The 21,134-nt window shown below is 42.0% G+C and overlaps 1 protein-coding gene across 3 annotated transcripts in view; it reads left to right on the forward strand.

Moving 5' to 3' along the window:
• The window catches only part of gng12b (guanine nucleotide binding protein (G protein), gamma 12b), a 30,222-nt gene continuing 9,088 nt past the window's right edge, over positions 1 to 21,134 (forward strand). Inside the window, exons 1-2 of one of the 3 annotated variants that reach the window (XM_061030772.1) lie at positions 1 to 221; positions 6,616 to 6,690. The gene's annotated coding sequence lies outside the window, so the exon portion shown is untranslated. Of the gene's footprint in view, positions 222 to 6,615; positions 6,691 to 17,983; positions 18,281 to 21,134 lie in introns of those variants that run through there. The other 2 variants (XM_061030779.1, XM_061030787.1) reach the window with 2 other exon arrangements.

Raw genomic sequence — 21,134 nt, forward strand, 5'->3', positions numbered from 1 at the left:
CTCAGCCCTGCAGCTCAGCAGCCGCCAGCAGCAGATGTTTCTCTCTCCGGGTCTCCTGTCGCTGCTTCTCACATCAACAGGTCGCCGTTTTTTTAATTTCTCCGTCTAGAACTTTTTATTCGACACAGCTGGAGTGCCTTTCTTTTAAATTAAATCCCCTGCATCTGCTGTTTCATCGCTCGACTTTAAGAAAACAGAAACTATCGGATCAGAGAGGCCAGGTGAGTATCAGCCCGGAGATTACATGAATCTTCTTTACGGAGCTGTAACATGACATGACGGCGGTGTGAGAGCAGCTTGTAAACTATAACAACCAGTCGATCACAATCATATGATCCTCTTAACATTTTTTAAACCAGTAAGCTTTTTTTTTTTAATTTGGGACAAATCTACATGAAGGTAGTGCAGGATATTTCCATCAGGTCGATAGGCCACCTGTTTGATTCGTCATTTGTGTGTCAGCTTTAAAAGAAGGGCAGACACTCGTTTTTCAGCCTTGAGGTGTGTAATGGAAGCACAGGTAACAGGTGGTCACACATTAGAGGAATAACAGAGGAAACGGCTTTACTCGGTCATGATGAAAGTGCATTTTTGAGAAAGTGAATAACAGGGAAGTTGTCGAAAAAGTTACCCGATACTGATTGAACATTAGGCATTAAAGCCACTTGTTCGATTAAACTTTTATTTAATGGTTGCATCCATCCACCGATTATTTTTTCTGTGTCGGTTAATCTGTTGATTGTTGTTTCGATTAACCGATTAGTTGCGCGGTCTATTCGCCTCTACTGTAGGAAAGAGAGGAGATTAGAAGAGTTACATGTCAGTGTTTCCAAAATCTTTAAAGGATTACTTCAAATATCTGAAGTCCTTAATCATAAGAATGTTTCTTTGTCATAGAAAATGAGAAAAAAAAGAATAAAACGAAACATTGAATTTGAAAAAACTCAAATCAATTTATAATCTTTAAGACAATGAGCAACAAGCCTACACATTAGACATGCTGATAAATTAATGAGCTAAATGTTACATAGGCCTCGCTGTCTTTATAGAACTTTATCTGAACTAAAACGTACCCAAAATCAGGAAGGACTGGAAACACAGTCAGAGAATATTAAAAAATACATTTTTATTTCAGGATGCTGAAACTGTTATTATAGATGTTGGTTGTTTGGACTGTTTGAGTACAACTGCCCTACTTACTGTTTCATTACATCAGGTTAAAAGTCATTCTTAAATGACAAAGGTAGTGTGGGTTGTTGTGGAGCTGCAACAAGAAATGACAGACATAAATTCAGCTTGATTAGGCCTGTATAAATGGACTGACAAAAACATGTTGTGGTTCCAGTTTCAGCAGTTCAGTAGGTTGTCACAATGCCAGAATTGTAAATGTTAATACAATGCTAGTAAAAATGAATATCAGTTTCTATACTATGTCGAGAAAAGTAGAAGTTCAAGGCATTCAGTATCACGTCATTTCTTGTTTTTTTTTTATGTCACAAGAGTTATGAGCAGACTCCTGCACACGTCTTCATTGCACAAACACATTGGCAACATTTCCTATGAAAACATTGCCAAGGCATTTTGTGCAATTTAGTAGACAATGCCTGAAGATCTGTGCCTGAAGATCTGTGTCATTAAAATAACAAAGACTGTATTGTTAAACAACATGTGGTATCTAAAAGAATCAGAGTATCAAACATTTTCACAATCGCGTGATCTACAGCATCACTGTGGGCCTCGAGGGAGAGTCATTTGAATATTTGGATGATCTTCTTTCAACATCACCTTAATTACAGGACATTCTGGACATATGTAATTCTGTCTGACATTTTAAAGACTGAAGATTTGGCCGCTCAGTGGAAACTGAATTGACTGACTGACTACTAAATGTTGCTCCAACATCTGCTCTTGTATGTCTCTGGCCTGATTCATGATCAGGTCATTGTCTTCCATGTTCATGTGTTGAGTTGAATCTGAAGTATTTTTTTAAACAAAAGCTGCAGTCGGTGAATGCGTAGAACCACATACAAGTCATTGCTAAATATTTGCTGGGCATGTTTTTGTGTTGTTTTCCTTTTTTTCAAAAAATGGCTTCAGTCGGCTGCATGTGGCTCCACCTGTGTGGGTTTATGGTGCTGACGTGGGTTTGACTGTGTTGCCTGGTTACACCACATTCAGACCATAGCGTGGTTTAATCTCGTGAGAGCGTCACCCTCCTCCTCCCCTTCTCTCCCCTTCTCTCTATCCCTCGACTCAAATTCCACGCTGGCCTCCTTGGAGCCGGTGTGTGCGTCACTGCTCGGCTCACAAAGACCTTCAGAGAATGCTTCCAGTCAACACAGCTACATGTGAAATTTGCTCGGACACACGTCAAAGCTCTCTCAGCCTCCTCAGCTGAGCGTTACACAGTGCCCAAAGTATTAAACAGTCACTGAGTGTGTGAGTGGATGTGTCACACATGAGGCTGCAAAGCATTCACTGCTTGTCATCAAGTGATGAAGGCTTCAAAAAGACTCTCTGAGTGATTACCTTCCTTCCATCACCGGTGCTACTGTTCCTGTTGAAGCTGATAGTATTTTAAATGCACATGAACATTTCATTTATGTCTTTATTTATAACAAGGATCTTCAAACAAGTTACAGCCGGTGTGGTGGCCAGTGATCAAGTATGTCATGTGTACGTTTTATCCTAAAAATACTGCATAGAAACCTTTAAACCTCTGTTAACTAGAACCCCCCATTTCCATATACTTCATGCCCGTCAGCGCCGCGTGCTACGCCACCATTCGCTGCCACTCTCGTCAACGACTGTTTCCATAGTAAGCGCCGCGATCCGTCTCCAGGGCGTGCCAGCAGCGCCACTACACTCTACGCCGTCCTCACTCACGCTGCAAGTCTTATTTTCAATGAAGTACGATGCAGGCACATGCAGGTCAAACTGCGCAGAATAGAACAGGAAGTCAGAGAAGGAAACGCACAGAGCTCAAGAGTCAATTTTTAAATTCAAACAAAAGAAATGGCCTCACCATCGTATTTCCTATCACGTTATCGACATTAGTTCAAAACAACCTCAGAAGGACAAAGCAACGTGTCGTTTGCTCTCGGTCGAAACGATAACAAAAGAGTGTTTCCACAGCAGCAGTAAACATGTCGTGTCCGTCATGGTGGCTCTGTAATGGCGGCCGCCGCGACAAGGCACGTCCCGTTACAACTATAAAGTTACAGGTTTCTCTGTTATTGATAATTGTTGGAAACATTTGAGGTAATTGAAGTGCACAACTACAAATATATATAACACAGGTTTAGTCAATTTTTAATGAATTTAGATATTTAGTGTAAACATTCTAATACACGTCTAAATATTGTACCATCAGTCAGATGAAGCTCAAGCTAACTGTCAACTACCTTTAAGATTTGGGATGCAAGAGTTGCAACATGTTGCAAACACAGTTATTGTGTAAAACATGAAGAACAGCAGCTACATGATGATTTATACTTTTGTCATATCTTGCAGGCCCAGGAGATTCTTTTGCAATATGTATCCTGGCATGGCTTCATTAGAGGATTATTTAGAAGTAGTAAATCTAAGAACCATTGCTTCAAGAGATTAATGTCTGTTTTGGATGTTTAAATACTCTGTGATACTCTATAACCCTTTTTTAGATTTCATGAAAACCACAAGAACTTCTAGGTAACGCTCGTCGATATAAACCGTCTCTTAACAGTTTATCCTTCGATCAGCTGGTGTGAGGCCTCACTGTCTCTCTGTCATCACAGCTGAGAGCTCTCAGGTCGTCACCCGGCACAGTGACACACACGACCCTGTGTGACAGCAGCCGGGTCACTGACTGCTGTCATCATGTGAGTGATATGTGACACTATGGGACCTGTCATGATGCGTGGGTTATTCAGAGACTTTGTGTAGTCTCAAATAAAATGATAGATGGATGGATGGATGGATGGATGGATGGATGGATGTTTGTCTGGGCCGGTGGGACTAAAACACAGCTGACACAATTACACCAACCAGCTCCTGCAGGTCTCCATAGTGCATCTGTTCATCATCAGGGGAATGAGTCCCTCATAAAGACACTGTCATTAAATTGAATTATCTTCTCTAGCGCCATCCTCTAGTCAACTGGTTCTTCTGGGTGACGAAGGCACTAATTGGTTGGTTGTGTGTCACTTTGTGTGCTTACAGGACTCTTCACCATCACAGCTTTATCAGCTTGCTGGTCATCCTATTCTGAAACCATCCGTAACTACAGTGTCGGGTTGGATACTACGTTTGCAACACAGCAGCACAGGTAGCAGAATTTTAAACTTAGACATGACAGCAGTAAAGATCAAACAACAATACCGATATCACGGCAACAAAAATGTCGAGATACGGGACCATGTAGTGGTCGGTGTGCGCGCCCCAAATGTGGAGGCTGTGGTTCTCCAGGCGGGGTGACCTGTGGCGCCTTTCCCGCATGTAATTGATTTCTGACTCTATCCACGAAAATCTACAAAAAAAAAAAAAAAAAATGGCGATGTACAACAAACCAGTCCAAAGGCACACAACATTGTGTCATTTCTTGTTTATAATGACCAAAAATTGCAGGCTAACTCCTGCACACTTTCTAAACGGCACAAACAGTAACACTTTAAATGAAGGTCACAGTATTCACCATGAACTAGTTACTTATTAGCATGCTAATTAGCAGCATACTGCCGGTTTATAAGTCATTATAAAGCACTTATTAGTACCTTATTCTACATGACCATAGTCTGTAGCCTCTGTAAATAGCCATTAAGAGTTTCCCCTCATTACCCTTCTAATCACTGTGTATTGATAGTAAGTGAGGAAGTTGTTGAACATGAATCATGATCTTAATAACTTCCACTTGTGTTGAAGTCATTTTTGACCAGGAGTAACTTTGACCCGAGTCAATATGGTACACATTATGTGACTACAGTAAAGGTGAATGTATGTTATACTTCAGTGTTGCACACAGACAGCTGCCTCCACGGTAGAATCAATAAGTAACAACATTAGAAAACTTTGGACAAATTCAGTTTTTGGTCCTTCAGTAAATTTGTGTTTTGGTTTTGGTTGGACTATTTAAAAAGAAACGGTTATCGTTAATGTTGCTCGTCGTTGTACAAATGTGTGCCAAAATCAACCTTGCTATGAATGATGCTGCTATACTGTTTGTCAGCATTGATCCCTAAAAGTTGAAACTCTTGTATTTGAAATGTATAAACATCTTTAAATAATGAACATAATTAGATTAATATAAATAATAATCAGAATGATGTAACTCATAGATGACTGAGGATGCTGAACACGAATTGCTGATGTTGCAGACTTGTATGTTACCTGACACACCTGTTATTGTCCTGATGAAATCACGACTTGTGAGTCTTTGGATAATTATTATAATAATTGTGTGTTTCACAGCTCTACAATGCTTTAAAATGAAGTCATATTCTTAGTTATAGGATGTTGAGCTCCTGTTAGACTGAATTACTGTTTATCCTGACCTGAGACACAAAAACAATCCTCTGACACCGTCGAGCACGGTCAACTATAAACTAGAGGAGGAAGTAAAAGGTTGCTTAAAGTATCTGTGGTGTCAACATTGTGAAATAACAGACGCCTGAGTGTCGTTGTATTAGATCAACCGTTACTCTCAGTTTGTTCTGGTTACATTGTTCTAGTGTTGAAGTCAAGACCACATTAACCAAGACCAAGACATACCCAAGACCAGAGTGCTCCAAGACCGAAACAAGACCAAGACGTTTAGGGGTCGAGATCAAGTCAAGACCAAGACGTTAGGGATCAAGATCAAGTCAAGACCAAGACGTTAGGGATCGAGATCAAGTCAAGACCAAGACGTTTAGGGGTCGAGATCAAGTCAAGACCAAGACGTTAGGGATCGAGATCAAGTCAAGACCAAGACGTTTAGGGGTCGAGATCAAGTCAAGACCAAGACGTTAGGGATCGAGATCAAGTCAAGACCAAGACGTTTAGGGATCGAGATCAAGTCAAGACCAAGACCATAAATATCTCAGAAAAATCATCTTGTGTGATGGTTAGACTGTAACCACGGGAAGTTTGCAGCTGTAAGTGGGGGATAAATATGAATTGAAGTCGTTTGTCTTTTAGAAAAATCAGTTTTCCTTTCCCGGTAATGACAAAAATAGCCTTTCAGTGGTGGTCTTGACCGGTTTAAAACCCGGAGTCCGCCCAGTCTGAAACTGAGACAAGACTGAGTAAAAATGCTTTAGACTCCAAGGCGAGACCGAGACCTTCAAAAAGTGGTCTCGAGTCCGGTCTTTTGAGTACTACAACACAACATTGTTCAATAAAATCTAATACTCAAATATAATATGCTGCACAACACTGAGGAGGAAAAGCAATGTCACAAAACAAACTTGTTCCCCTCGTTTACAACTCTGTGTATAAGAGACACAACTTCTGACATCATGTTTGTCTACTTTATTCTCACATATAATCCACACTGTTGTATCCAGGGTAAAAAAAAATACAGCTACAACACTTTGTTACCCTTGTAAGGTAAAATACCTGGATTATAATTTTCATGATTGTCTTTTCTTGTCTTTCCAGATTAATGCTGCTCTCATAGAGTGGGACGACCCGGTGCATACTCGTTGAGGTCTCTCTCTCTCTCTCTCCACACAGGTGAGTATCTCTGTGAGAACACTTCCTCTCTTTTGAGTCGCCTGTTGTCACCGGCGACGCTCTTTACTGTAATTGAGAGAAGGATCATTTTACAAACATTGTTTCAGCAGTCTTTCATTATTCATCAGACCCAGCCCTCTCAAGTCTGTCATATCCAGAGCCACATTTTAACTGTCAGCGTGGTGCTGCCCTCTGGTGGTAGAACAGTGATCTTTATGTAGAAGCAAATGAGCTTTTGCATTTAGAGACTGCTAGCTAAAGTGTCTGTAGGAAATATAGAAATATATACTGAATATTAAAATAAAATACAAAGAAATACAAAATGTACTGTGTTGAAAATTGATATTGCATAGACACACACACACACACACACACACACACACACACACACACACACACATTATATATATTTGTGTGTGGTGACAAAATCTTGTAGATCCATCCGTCCATTATCTACTGCTTTTCCTGTTCGGGGTCGCAGGGGGCTGGAGCCGATCTCAGCTGCCATTGGGCGAGAGGCGGGGTTACACCCTGGACCCTGACTGACTGTCAATCACAGGGCTGACATATAGAGGCAGACAGAGGCAATTTTTGAGTCACAAATCAACCTAACGAGCATGTTTTTGGACTGTGGGAGATCCCACGCATGCACATGGAGAACATGCAAACTCCACACAGAGAGGCTCCTGGGTAACAGGGATTCAAACCATGAACCTTCCCACTCCAGCGCTAACCACTGCACCACTGTGCAGCCTTGAAATCTTGAATATGGGTTGTTCAAAAGAAAAAAAAGTGCTTTGTGTTATCTGGATAAAAACTCCCGTTTGTTTTGTTTCAACCTTTGAGTAGGATTGAGGATCCAGTTATTCTGATCAAGCTCAGGGTTGATTCAGGCTGGCAGGAACAAAATGTAATCAAACTTTAGAGAAGGTCAAACCAAACAATTTTACAATCATGTCGATCAAAAGAATTAATTTAAAATTGATAATTGCTCCTGTGACATAGTAGATAAGTAGACTTGTTGTTTCCCCCTTTAAATATTCCACCAAACAGCTGTTTACATCATTCATTAATATTGTCATTCATGGATTCTGGTGCCTCTTGTGAAAGAAGTAAGAAGTGTGTCGTACCATTTGGAGCACGTGTGAGCTAGAATTTGTAATCTTCAGAAGTCTGTGTCTGGTTCAGGTTGATCCATCTAATCAATTTTTAGTCTATTAAGTAAGCTGCAGCAGCTGATTTTAAACCCTTTGAACAACCGAGGCCAAATGAGCCATTAAAGAATCTCACTCTCTTGTGTTGTGCGACCGCTTGTCCACCACATGATGGCAGTGTTGTGCAGTCTATGATCTCTACTGATCGGGTTTGAGATCATTCATCTGTTCACTCATATAGTGCAATTACTGCTCTGGTTTAAACACAAACATTGATGACTGATCCACAAACCTCTCTTTGACCACATTTGGTCACACCAGAACTGGAACCAAGAGAATCATCTATTCCTTGAGCCAAACGTTCCTTAACGGTACATGTGTACTTCTCTTTGCGGTGTTGTCTGGGTTCAATTAGTAAAGAACTGTGTCTGCATTGTAGCCATGCTGTATGCTGTACATGTGTTAATTAATAACATACAGGTCTCTATGCTTCTGATATCCTGCACATGTAGTGGAGTGGGGAATGTTTTAGACGCATAAGAGGCTTAAAGATGAATCAAATGGTTAATCGATCTGAATGGAGGAATTGTTTTAGAGTGTAGCATCCTAAAGACAGCTTTAGGAGAGAACAGGGTAGGTTTGATTGATTGAACAACAATGTGAGTGTGATGTTCAGTGTGAGAGTGAGCAAGTAGGTGCAAAAAAAAGTCATTTTCTGCGAGTGTGCAGGTGTGTTGCTAATTGCCTGCAGGACATCGCCTTTCTGCACAGCAGCTGCCGAACAGAGAAAAACCTGCTCTTTGAAATAACTGACACAACACTGATACCATCCAGCCATTAGGCAGCTTGTACTGTATGTATATATATATAATTAATAATGATAAAGAGCATTATAAGAACCGTTGAGAGAAAGTATGTGCTCGATGCAACTTGAGCTTTCGAGTGTCGGGGAGTGTGTTTATACGTGGAGGAAGTATTGCATTGTTGTTGCACCCAAGGGAGATCCCGGGCCTTAGCAGGCAAGTCCTCTATCCTGTTTCATAAGCATCTGCTCATATATGGGCATCTTCTTTCTTTCTTTCTCCTACGTTGCAATTCGTCCGCTTCCTAAACACACCCCCCCTCCCCTTCAACTCCTCATTTCCTCTGAATCTCGCCGCTCCCACTCCCTCCTAATTCACACTCCTACTCATGTCGGTTACTGCTGGGCAGAGGCGGGAGTGCCTCTTCCCTCTGCAGGAAGTAATGTGGTTAATTCTCATTTGATCACCAGTACTGATGCTTGCATCCATGACCAGTAAAACCAGAGCGCTGATTTTGCAAATGCGTGTTCCTTTAGTGTCCATATGTTACAGATGATAGACATAGCACAGAACAGGTTTCTGTATGTTTCCATCATGCCACTCATGTCCCTCTTTGATTTTCTTCATGCAAGAGGAAGACAGAGCCCTGTTCGTTGATGAAGACACAGAACTGAATACATTTTTCTCCCTTTGTTTGTCTTTTCAGCGTCCTCTCTGTTCTCAGGAACTACGACGTAGCCTTTGATGCCTGTGTAAATAAACCTAACACTTCTGCAGATTCATGTGTGCTTTGTGTATGTGCACCTCTGATTCTGGGAATTCGGTGTGCACTGGGTGGCCTCAAAGTGCCCTGGATGCATGCAGATTCCCTCTGGAGATTAGCCGACCTATCTTCACAGCTGTAATGTAGACACATGTTGCCTTTGAAGTAGGACAAACAGTCTCATCAAGTGTTTGGCCACAGGGCACAGAAAGTTTCACTACGCTGCAGCTGGGGCTCCTTTAACCACTCACTTCTTCTTTCTGTTCACCTGAAACAACATTTGCAATATAAACAGCATGCTTTAAAGTTAATGCTAAAGATGGAATCATACAAATGTGGTTTATTAGCACAGGAACAGTTCCTGTGAAAGGCTTTGTGGGAACAAAACTGAAAGTCCGCCTCAGTCAGCACTGTGCCTCCATAAAACCGTTAGCGTGGATGAATTATTACTGCACTTTCTCATGTGTATCTACCATATCCCCCTCATTGTTGCCGCCTTGTGACATATTATCAGCCCACTCAAGCAACTAGGTCACTGCAGATCCAATTTCCATGGCTGAGATTTTCACACAACAGCCTGCCAGGTGCTGACTTCACCTCTGTCTGTGGAGAGTACCGTGCATGGATTGTTTTTTAAGCCATGCTTGTGTCTTGTCGCTCAGGATGGTTACATTTCTTGATACTTTTGAGGTACCCCAGGTGATGAATCCCAATGCAATTAATTTCAGTGCACAAAACTCCTAAAATGTCCTGAATTGTTTAAAAACGCAAACAGGCATATGTTTCACTCCGACTTTACATTGGAATCTTTCTTGCGTGCCCCCCTGGTAAATTTTCTGCATATTCAGGGTGATCTGATGTGAGAATGCAGCGAGATATGTTCAGTAAAAGTCAGCGCAGGTGAGCGGCCGGGGGTTGACATAAATATCCTGCTGCAGAAGCAGGACAGATGTGATCTTTGTGAAAGTAATGAAACTGCTTCATTATGTTTTCTGCTCACCTGTATCTTTGTCCCTGCTCATTTGTTGATTCAGTGAATATGTCTACTGCACATAGAATTGGTATAAAAGCAAAAATTGGATGCAACCACTGGATGCATTGACATAAAATAAGCTTCAGACATTCATGTTCCCATAAAGATAAATTCTAATCGGTTGACTTTAAACCCACACTTGGCCCTTTCAAGTGTAAGACATGTTCATGCAAGCACATATACTGTATATGCCTGACGCATGCACCATCTGCATTGTCTTTAGAATTCATTTGAGCCCTTAGTGCACCAACCAAGCACACCTTCTCTGTGGAAGCCATAAACACAGTATTGTTGTTGCAGGGTTTATTATGGAGAAAGAAGGAATCCTCCTGGAGTTTTTTTTATTTTTTTTTTAAGAAAGACTGACTTTCTCTGGAGCATGAGAGCTACATGTGGGCGCGACAGATTCTGTTGATAGCAAAGAAGAAAGTGTTATATTCAGACAGTTGGTGCATTCTTCATGTATGATAAACATCGATGTAAGCAATGAGTACAAGTATGTTAATCTATTATTGTGATAAAAAAACTGGAAATTGTACTGGAATACTTTTTGGAGCTTGATGCACATAACTTGAAACTGGGCCAAACCTGCAGAAAGCGAGACGTCTGGTCGGAGCCATCAGCACTTCTGCAGACTTAAACACTTGTCCCAGTTTATTTTTATATCCTACATGTTGAGGTCTTTGTAAGGAAAGTGCTTCTGCCTAGCAACAATTTGACTGCTGTTAACCACCCTTTAATCATGTCTGCAGACTCCTGACAATAAACAGTGTGCACAGGCACAGCCGGCTTTATCAGTCCACGTGTGGCCATGTTCACTTTGGGACTCTTGCGACTTGTGTCTCTGTGCCACGTAATGTTCAGACAAGAATTCCTCCCTGATCTTTCCGGCGGGAGCCGTCCAGGGAATGTCGGCTTCCAGTTAACAAACATAACGGTCTGGCAGTTAAGAGAGGAAGACCCAGCAGCAGCAGCAGCAGCCGGGCTGTCACCCTGCCCAGGAAATCTGCCCAGCCACTGGTTACATGCCTGGGATTCTTTTCCACAAGCTGCTCTTTCCTCCTTTCATTTCTTCTCTCTTAAACATTTCCCTCCACCAGACAGTGGCAAAGGAAATATTTTCCAGTCTAGAAATAAGTTTCTTGTAATTGCTTTGCCTTCAAGTTTACACTTGGCGGTCTGTCCTGCTGTAAGAATGTGCCTTTGATTGATGTTCATTAGGGGTGAAACAGGGCGGTTTGCTGCTCGGCATTGCAGTCGCGTTCCAACGGAGTTACGCTGTTCTGACAACAAACCGCTGCAACCGGCACGCACATACTTTCCCTGTGAGATCCTGGCCGGTACACTCAATAAATGCAGCATTATAAGACTCCAATATGCTGGACTGAAAACGGTTCAGTCATCGTTTGAGCTCTGTGCACCAGACTAGATTGAAATGTCACATAATGTAGGTCATTGTTAAATGAGGTAATGCTGGGCTCTGGTTTGGGAAAATGGGTTTCTCATTTTGGATAATAAGCAGGCTGTCTTTGCTTTTAACTACTCCCTTCTCAGGATCCGACTTGTCTGGTCTCTGTGACCTCGTGATGGCAGAAATATTCTCACCAATGTAAATGATTTACTACAACGTGATCATTGTGCTCAAACATTTTATGTCACCCTTTCGTTGTCTGTTCTTGATTCTTTTTTTCCTGAGAAATAAAACTGCTGAGTTTTATCTGACGCAGCAGGTCAGAACACGTGGCACTTGAGGAACACAGACAGACATTTGGCATTTGTGAATTCCTGCAGAAAATGCCACGGCCAGATCACTTGGATTTTTCTGTTTGTTAGCATATGCATGCAGTCATTTGCATTTTATAAGATACTCCTGCAGCATTCCTTCCTTACACATGTATTTCTCTTTCTCACGTCAGCTTCTGTCAGTAACACGTGTTTGCACTCATCTGCCACTGAGCATTCTGCATGCATGAGCTGTAAACATGTGCTTTTGGGCACAAGAGACTGCACCCGAGAAGACACACACTCATCTTTTGTACCTTAAAGGTCACTCCCTGTTGTCTAGACTTAACATACACACGCTAGTCCCACAAGAAAGTCAGATTCTCCATGTGCTCCTTTCTCTTCTCGTGGAGCGTGATGCATTGTGTACAAATCATAGCCTGTGTGTGGAAAAAAAAAAACTTCAGTAGACAATGTATGGAGTCTGAAAGTCTCTCTTCGCAAACGTCACTCGAGGAAAAGTATTTTTTCCTGATGGTGAACATTGTTCTGCTTTTCTTCTTGGTGAACAAGCCTTCTGGCAGAAAACACGATAAGCAACATTTTAGGCAGCAAGTACCAGACATCGTCTCTGTTTGATAATAATAGATCTCACGTCTCTGTCTCCCTCCATTGTACAGAATTGAAGCAAAAAACAGCCCCATGACGGTCGCTGACATATTGCACTGGTGATGTTGAGGCAGATGATATTAAAACTTAAATCATGAAAAAAAATGTTCTTTGTCTCTGTGCACTGCCTGTGTCTGATCTGACTTAAAGCAGTTCAATACAGATGTTATTTCCTCTTCTCTAGATCCTCTCTTGTGTGGTACTTACTCTCTGATGAAGTCCCTTTGAATAAAAGTGTCTGCGAAATGAAATGTAGAATTGACATAATTGAGAGCCAATAGATGCGCAGAAGGGAGCTGGATGGTAAAACCTCGTATTCATACCTCGTCTACTCTGCTAATCGACCACACTAGCTCTAGAACCAAAACTTGAAATGCAATTCAATGCAAACAAAGTATTTTACAGTCATCTAGACCTGGTCAAACTTTATAGAGAGATAGAGATAGAGTCAGTAGCTTTTCCCTAAAAAAATAAAATACAGACTTATGGAAAAGTAATGCGGCTCAAGCAGCACTTAGGGGCCTCCAAGTGGATACAATTGGATACAATGGACGCCATTCAAACCGGCGAATATTGCGAACATAGCTGTAGCGGCAAAGAAGAAAATATATGATCATAGTGAGGCTAAATGCCATGTCGTTCCGAAACGAGGGTGAACTTTGGGTTGGCTTTCACTTGTGGATGCAGAGCTGGCCTGCTTTCTGTTCAACAGGCAAGTGCCAAACACCGGCAAGTAGTGCTAGCTTGCTAAATTATCAGCTTTATCATTACAACAAATTTAAAGGGATACTTCACCCGTTGAAACATGAATCTGTATTGACATTGGGTCATATATGAAGTAGAAATGTGAAATACATTTTGAAGTTGGTGCCTTCTTGACCGAGAAAAGGCAGAACGTGTCTTTTTGGCTCATGTTGATGAAAGACACCAAATCCCAGAATGCACAGCACCGCAGGCCACTCCCACTAAGGTCCTCTAGTTCAGAATCAGAAATACTTTATTAATCCCAGAGGGAAATTCGATCGTTACAGTTTCTCCAAAATATACAATATAGCAGTAGAAATATATATAAAAACATTTACAGACATATTTACTTCAACACATGAGGACATTTCCTCAACAGATTCCGAGATTTCTTCCAGAATTGATCTTGGAAATTACTGGCAGAAAACAGACTGTATGTCTGTGTCCATAGGCAAACAGTGAGAGCACTGACACTACCAGTCCGCCCCGGCTTCTCGTCCGCCGCCGACAGGCAGGCCTTATGTCTCGGCTGCTGAGCTGGCAGCGGCTGGCGGCAGCAATATAGCAATATAGCCGTGAGATGGTTGCTGCCGACAGGCCGGTCTGGTTTCGCAGCCTTATATTTTTTTGCCATTATCAGCTTTCTCCATAGAGCCTGCTAGCATAGCTTCCAAGCAATATGGCGGACGTTAAGTTTCGATTCTGGGAGTGAGTTCCCACCCACTGATCTGTGATTGGTCTGTAGCTTCAGTGGTCGAAAATATGAGGAACTAGCGTTGTAGTTTCACCCCGCTAACCGCAACAGCTTCCGATGACGCAAAAAATGTCATTTTGCGTCACTGGAAGCTCCTGTACAGACTTAGAAATACAAAGATTTCCCATCTCAGGGGAAAATGAGGGCGGGATGCACGACCATTCAAAAATACTACCAGGTTTCTAATGATACAAAGCTTAATGCAAATGGGTGAAGTATCCCTTTAAGAAGGCTGCAATGAGCGGCTCTGGTAAAAGCCCTGTCCATCTTTATACACAGTCAATGGTACCAGCCAATCACAGCACAGTAGTTCTAGCAAATCATAGGGCAGAAATACCTGAAGTAACTGCTGGTTATTACTTGCTCTTGTGATTTTCCAACTGTAGATGTCCGACTGTGTTTTAGTTTGATTCATTCCATTTGATTTACTGAGGTAAACATTAAAAGTTTGACTTGAATGATTTTATGTTTAACACATCTGCAGTGTTTCAGTTTACATATCGCCAATACAGTTGATCAAATAAAAATATTCAGGGGAGCTGGTGAGACAGTGGTTAGTGCACGCGCCCCACGTACGGAGGCTATAGTCCTCAAAGCGGGCAGCTCAGGTTCGAATCCGACCTGTGGCTCTCTTCCCGCATGTCATTCCCCTCTCTCTCTCTCGCCCTGATTTCCGACTGTATGCACTGTCCTATCTCTCCAATAAAGGGACAAAATAATAAAGCCCAAAAATAAATATTCAAAAAGCACTATAGGTCTTTATTAGGTAGGACTGTATTTGGAAAAAATAATGTTTCTTGCACACAGAAATGTTTAAACTAAATACATGCTGACATGCTTGAAATAACAAAGCTAAAATGCTCATACTGTATTTAGCATAACTATTCCTCTTTTATTAGTTTAGCATGTTAGCATGCTAACATCTATTATTAAAAACACTTCATTGCATGGCTGCGGTGCAGTGTGATTTTGTGTAAACTCTAAGTCTGCAAAGTAACTAGTTTGAAATCTTGTAAAAGAGCTACAGACCAGATCAAGAAGTTCACTAGTGACTGTGGAATTCATGTGAAACTCATGCAGGTATCATCTTGACACCAGAGATTTATGTCAGCGGGAGAACACTCGAGGCTTTCCCATGTGCTCACCGTGAAAAAGTGCACTTTGCCTGCAGTGACCCTTGTGCAGCACTGGGTGAGGTGGATGTTTGGGATTCTTTCTCAGTTAATAATACCTGTTTCATTGCTCTGAGATCTTTCAACTCACTGTGTATGCAAATAGCGTGCAGGACAAAGTCCAGATTACAGATGCATCAAGACTGCAGGCTCTCAATCAGGTGGCTTCCAGACAGGGAGATGTCATGAGACAATATCTGCAGCCACTTGTGGAGCCTCCCTATAAGGACATGGTGTCCACCCCAGCGTCTCCTGCGTCCTCGTCCCTCTCCTCTGCCTCCCCCTCGTCTGCTCATTAGATGCAGTTTAGTGCTCACTCAGCTCCGGGGTGCTCCAAAGTTCACAGGAAGGAGAGGAGAAAGGGGGGGTGGGAGTGTCATTCCTGTTACTGAGGTCAGAGGGCTGTGTTGTTTTTCCCAGCCCTCCCCTTATTCTGTGCCTCTCTCTGCCTTTTGTTCGTCATGATAAGCAGTCAAGTGGCAGCAGTGAAGAAGCCTCCCTATCACCTACCACCACCACCTTCAGCGCTGGCCATGTGCTGATTAGATCAACCTCTTCAACTCCACAAAACACAAAGATTGCTTTCCTTTTTCTCTCTATTCAGCCCATTACTATTGTGTTTGCATGGTTCATTATCATGCAGCTTTTTGCAGCTGCAGATACTTCTCGATCCAGTGAAGTGTTCTTTAAATCTTTGTCTCTTTGAGTTGTGTATGCATCCACCTGATCTACATTTGAACAGCTCTGAGTCGTCTGAATGCCCTTCAGTCTAATCTTTTATCAAAAACAACATTTTAGATGGTCTAGCTTTTTAAGTGTTGTTGCTGTAGAGGTAAAAATGCATTTATACAAAGATCCTGCAAGTATTTTAAAGCTTTGGTTTTCATAGAGTTCCATCTGAGTTAAAGTATCACCTAAAAATGTGACATAATTTGTCAGACATACAGAGTAAAAGCATAACATGTACATGTTCCTGTCACTTGTTTACGTCGATCACATCTTGCCTGATTAACTTATTGCAAGTTGGTTTATTCTGACTCAGATAAATGCATTAAACTGTGTATGAATGTGGTAAGTTACTTCTGATGGACACTTTACTCAGCAGCCTCTGCCATCAGTGTGTGAATGTGTAGGTGTGACCTGCGCTGTAAAAAGGTTTTGAGTAGTCAGAAGACTAGAAAAGTGCTGTACAAGCTCAAGTCCATTTACCATTTACCTGCTGCCTTCACACATCTGCTCACCTCGACCTCACGCAGACATTTCACTAGTGGGCCAGACGGAAAAGGTCAGCGTAAAGTCGGGAGTGAAAAATCCATCCATTTGTTTTCTGCTTGAAAAGATCACTGTATGAAAAGTCTAAAATGCCACGCTGAAATATGAGCGCAGTCACAATTAAGGCCGTAAGATTCGGATGATGAAAGTGTCTCTCTAGCTTAGCAGACATCTCTACGTCAAACATTTTCTTGTCTAGTAATAAAAAAAACCTCTTCAAATTCAAAAACAAACTCAAAGGATCTAGACTAACTCACACCTGCCAATTGTTCTATGTCAGGTTATTACAAAAATCTAGCAAAAAATGTGCAAAAATCTAATTTATAAACACATTTAATAGACTCAGACATTTCTGGGTAAAGGGGATAAAACGGGATCATGGACTTATATCAGTCAGTGTTTGTATAATTGTCGGTACAGACCGGCAGGAAAAATAGTCTATTGTTCTTCAGATTTTCCATGTTGTGAAAGTGCTGCAGGATTAATTATTCTACATTTACAAAGAATCATAATTTATAAGTTTCTCATCCAGCAGTCACTCCATGATGAATAAAATATTCCCCTGAGAAAGAATCAATCAAAGAAAGGAGACAAGGCAACGTATGCATGCATGGTTGTGTGTGTGTGTGTGTGTGTGTGTGTGTGTGTGTGTGTGTGTGTGTGTGTGTGTGTGTGTGTGTGTGTGTGTGTGTGTGTGTGTGTGTGTGTGTGTGTGTGTGTGTGTGTGTGTGTGTGTGTGTGTGTGTGTGTGTTTGTGTTAGTATAAGGCATGGGAATGTGTGGAAGTGGGGAAAAGGTGAGAGGGCTAGGTGTTATTAACCTCTGAGGAACGGTTTGGTAACGTCAGCTTTATGGGTAACGCTAAAACTGGGAAAGGAGAAGTTGCTTTCGTTTATCGTTATGCAACGGACCGTGTAAAACAACCTGTTGGCCCCTTGGACTGACATGTCATTCAGTTCTCCACGCCCTGTTTGCATCCTATATTACTGGTTATCAAGCCAAATGTGAAGCAAACAGAACGTGATCAGTGTGCTTTGCACTTGGAAGTTGGAATGAGAGGAATTTCCTGCAGCCTGCTTTACATTCCTGTTTAGTAAGATGTATAAAGAGCTGATTTTCATGCACAGTGTGCACCTTGTTGAGTAAAATGTTCTGATTTCTGTTCTTTTCCTAAATGAATGACAGGGTGGTGCATTTAGCTGGAGTGTAAATGCTGGATTATTGTAACAATGAGCGCTGTGAGTTGGTTGTTTGGTGCCTTGTGAGAGTGGCAGGCTAAAGGTGGTGTGAGAATGAGGGGCTGTGGGTTTACTGAATTCCTATCCGGTGAGTTGAGCGTTGGTTTCTGTCTAGACAAAGCTCAGTTGTCGGGGAGACTCAGGCAGATCCAGGACTGCCTCGGGCTCCAGGAAGTATTGGTGGGAGAGAGAGTGGGCTTTTTTTTCCCCTCCTGCTCACTTTTCCCTCCTTGGGGGATTTCAGGGAAAGATGTCGACTGCTGAGAGTGAGTTTTTTTTTTTTTTTGTTGGTGCTGGGAGTTTTTCTCCCATGATAGGGTGGAGACAGCCTGGTGCATTTGTGCAGAGATATCAAAGACATAAAATCTCAATGCTTTCATGTCTCCCACTCAGCAGGAAATAGCAACCAGGCCCACCTTGCACACAAAGCCATTCACAGGCACATACACACTATGAAACACACACACATTCAGTTGGGTATAACATTATTTGTTATCCAAAAAATGGGGGACTTTTTACAAGACATAATACCACAAAAGCAGTTCTCTATCTCTCTGTTTCTTGGAGCTACTCTGTAAGGCTCTATTGTCTTTGAGTGACTGTGTACAGCAAGATAAGGCAAAGACAGGCGGCGTGACGGCTCCCACAGTGTCGGATCAGGGGCTGACTAAGGCTCATTAACTGTTACACTCAGCTGTGCCCCGAGGGCTGCTTCTTGGAGCCGTGTGCGACGTTCCACTGGAGCCCAGACAGTTGCATGTCTTTAGAGGATTTGTAGGGATGACAGCGGAGTTAAACGGTGTTTCCAATATGTCAGAAATAACACCACGGACCCCAGAGTCAACAAGTCCTCCATAATAGGGTTTGGAATTAAAAGAATATCAAGTCATGGCTGAGGGATTGTCATTATTTTGTGCAGGTATTTTGTGATAAACCAGGTGAAGGAGAAACAGGACATTTGTAAGAACTGGCTGATATTCATTTATTAATTTGTTATCCTCATAGGTTGTTGCTCTGTGGCTAAGCTTAATATCCAAATATGGTGATAAGGAAGAATGTGCAACATTTTACACATAAATACAGCAGAAATCAAGTTTATCTAAATATAAATGTCTCTCTGAGTCACGACTGTCTGCAATGAGCGAGAAGCGTCCGTGGCTGGCCACGTTGTTGTTGTTTTCAGTGCCGTGTTTACATCACGTTTACATGGACGGGACGGCCGACGCCTCTTCTTGCCTATGAAAGCAGTTTTAGTCAAGGACTAGATAAAGGAGGAAATGGATAGCCTACCCACTGCTTATTTAAATGTCAAGTTTTTAGATCACAGTCATTCTGTATCTATTTATATGCAATGTTAAGCTAAGAGCTAACTAGTTTGTGCTAACATTAGCCTGCTAGCCTTAACTGCAGGCCACAAGCATTTACAGCTCGAGCAGAGGTCTCAGTATGGCGGGTTTCCTCCCTGCTGAATTATCTGTATGAGCTGTATGTTGTTTTCTTCTCCTCTTGAAGACAGACCTGACAAAGCTTTCATTTTTACTTTTTACTTTTTAATCTGCATCATGACGTTATTTTCAGCTTCAGCTTCAAGTTCCTTTTTTTTGTACTTGAAGTAAATTTGGTTGAAGGGAGAGTAGCATATACTTAAATATATAATGAATAAAACACAGACAACACATAAAACATACAAAGTGTAAATGCATGGTACACAGGTGAAAGTGCAGAAGTGCCCAGATTCCAATCGAACAATTGATACCTGGCAATCTTCAGAACTGTTTTCAGACATGTCTGGAGGGGCAAACTTTGTTTTACTTTTGATCTGAACACATCACAGTCGCTTCTCCAGTTGATAACTGGGCTGTAAACAATGAAGGGAAGTCTTTGCTGGAGGTCCAAAAACCTCCTGTCATCAGACACTGGTCGGCTACGTACTCCACCCACCAACCTGCGGACCGTGGGGGGCAGAGCCTTCAGAGTGACAGCAGCAACCCTCGGAGAAATCTCCAACAATACATCCATGGACATCATCAAAAAACTCCTGAAAACCCAACCATTCAAGTCAGCCTGTGGACTCAGTTAATCCTGTTGTCCCCGGCTACATCGCTAGCACTCTTTGTTTTATTGACTCATTCCTTCTTGTTGTTTGTTGCTCTCATGTTAAGCATGCTTGGGTCCGTTGGAAGGCGCTAAATAAATCCAAGCCGATATTATCATTATTGTTTAATGCTCACGGCTGGCTACACCTGGATCACCAAAAAGTTTGCCTTCGTTCCCAGTCGTCAGACAATAGTCGATGAGTCCAAAGATTTGATCTGGCTGCAAAGACCAAAATGCAAAACTTGAGCCTCCAAATGGTGCAATATTTGACCACCTTAAGATCAGAACAACAAAGATGTAATGTCTAAGAGACATTGTGAAAACATGAGAGCAACAAATTAGTCAAATAGATATATAAAATGATCACAAAGAGAAAAAGGTTCCAGCTGCTCCCAAAGCTCTTTTTATTACACTTGTTCAAAGAGGGTGTGCAGCATGCAACAGGTTTGCATGATAACTTCCACCCACACTCATCTGTATGACAGCATTTCTTTATTAATAGAAGCAGCTGCTGGCACAATACATCTGGCCCTCCAGATTTAGCTCCAGACATGGTGGAGCATTTCCTTTGTGTCAGCTTTTCATTTTTCCCCTCCGTCTGTCAAATCAAAGCAATATCTCCCAAAGCCAAATCTAGTATTTTTTTGGAAACCAGTCAAAGCTGAGCAGGGAGGAAACTCCGAGCACATGCATGATGATGTGTAGTAGAAGAGAGCAACACCTGGTTCAGGGCTTTTTATCTGCTTTTCTTCCATTCACTTCCAAGCACATAAAAGAAAAAGTCACCAGCACTTCAAAGAGAGCTCTAATCCATGGATGTTATTCACTTCACAACTCAGTAGGGTGTGTGTGAAGCGCATTAGAAAAACTTATTTCTCAGGGAATCGGAGGCATGTTAGTCAAAGCTTTGAACTTTGTAAACGGCCTGTGACTGTCTGCAGGTTGTGAGACTGGACGTACATACTCACACACACACACACTCAGAGGAACCTGTTTTTCTGCACATGGGGCCCAGGTGGGAGG

Source organism: Labrus mixtus, chromosome 3, assembly GCF_963584025.1.
Source record: "Labrus mixtus chromosome 3, fLabMix1.1, whole genome shotgun sequence".
Taxonomy (NCBI): domain Eukaryota; kingdom Metazoa; phylum Chordata; class Actinopteri; order Labriformes; family Labridae; genus Labrus; species Labrus mixtus.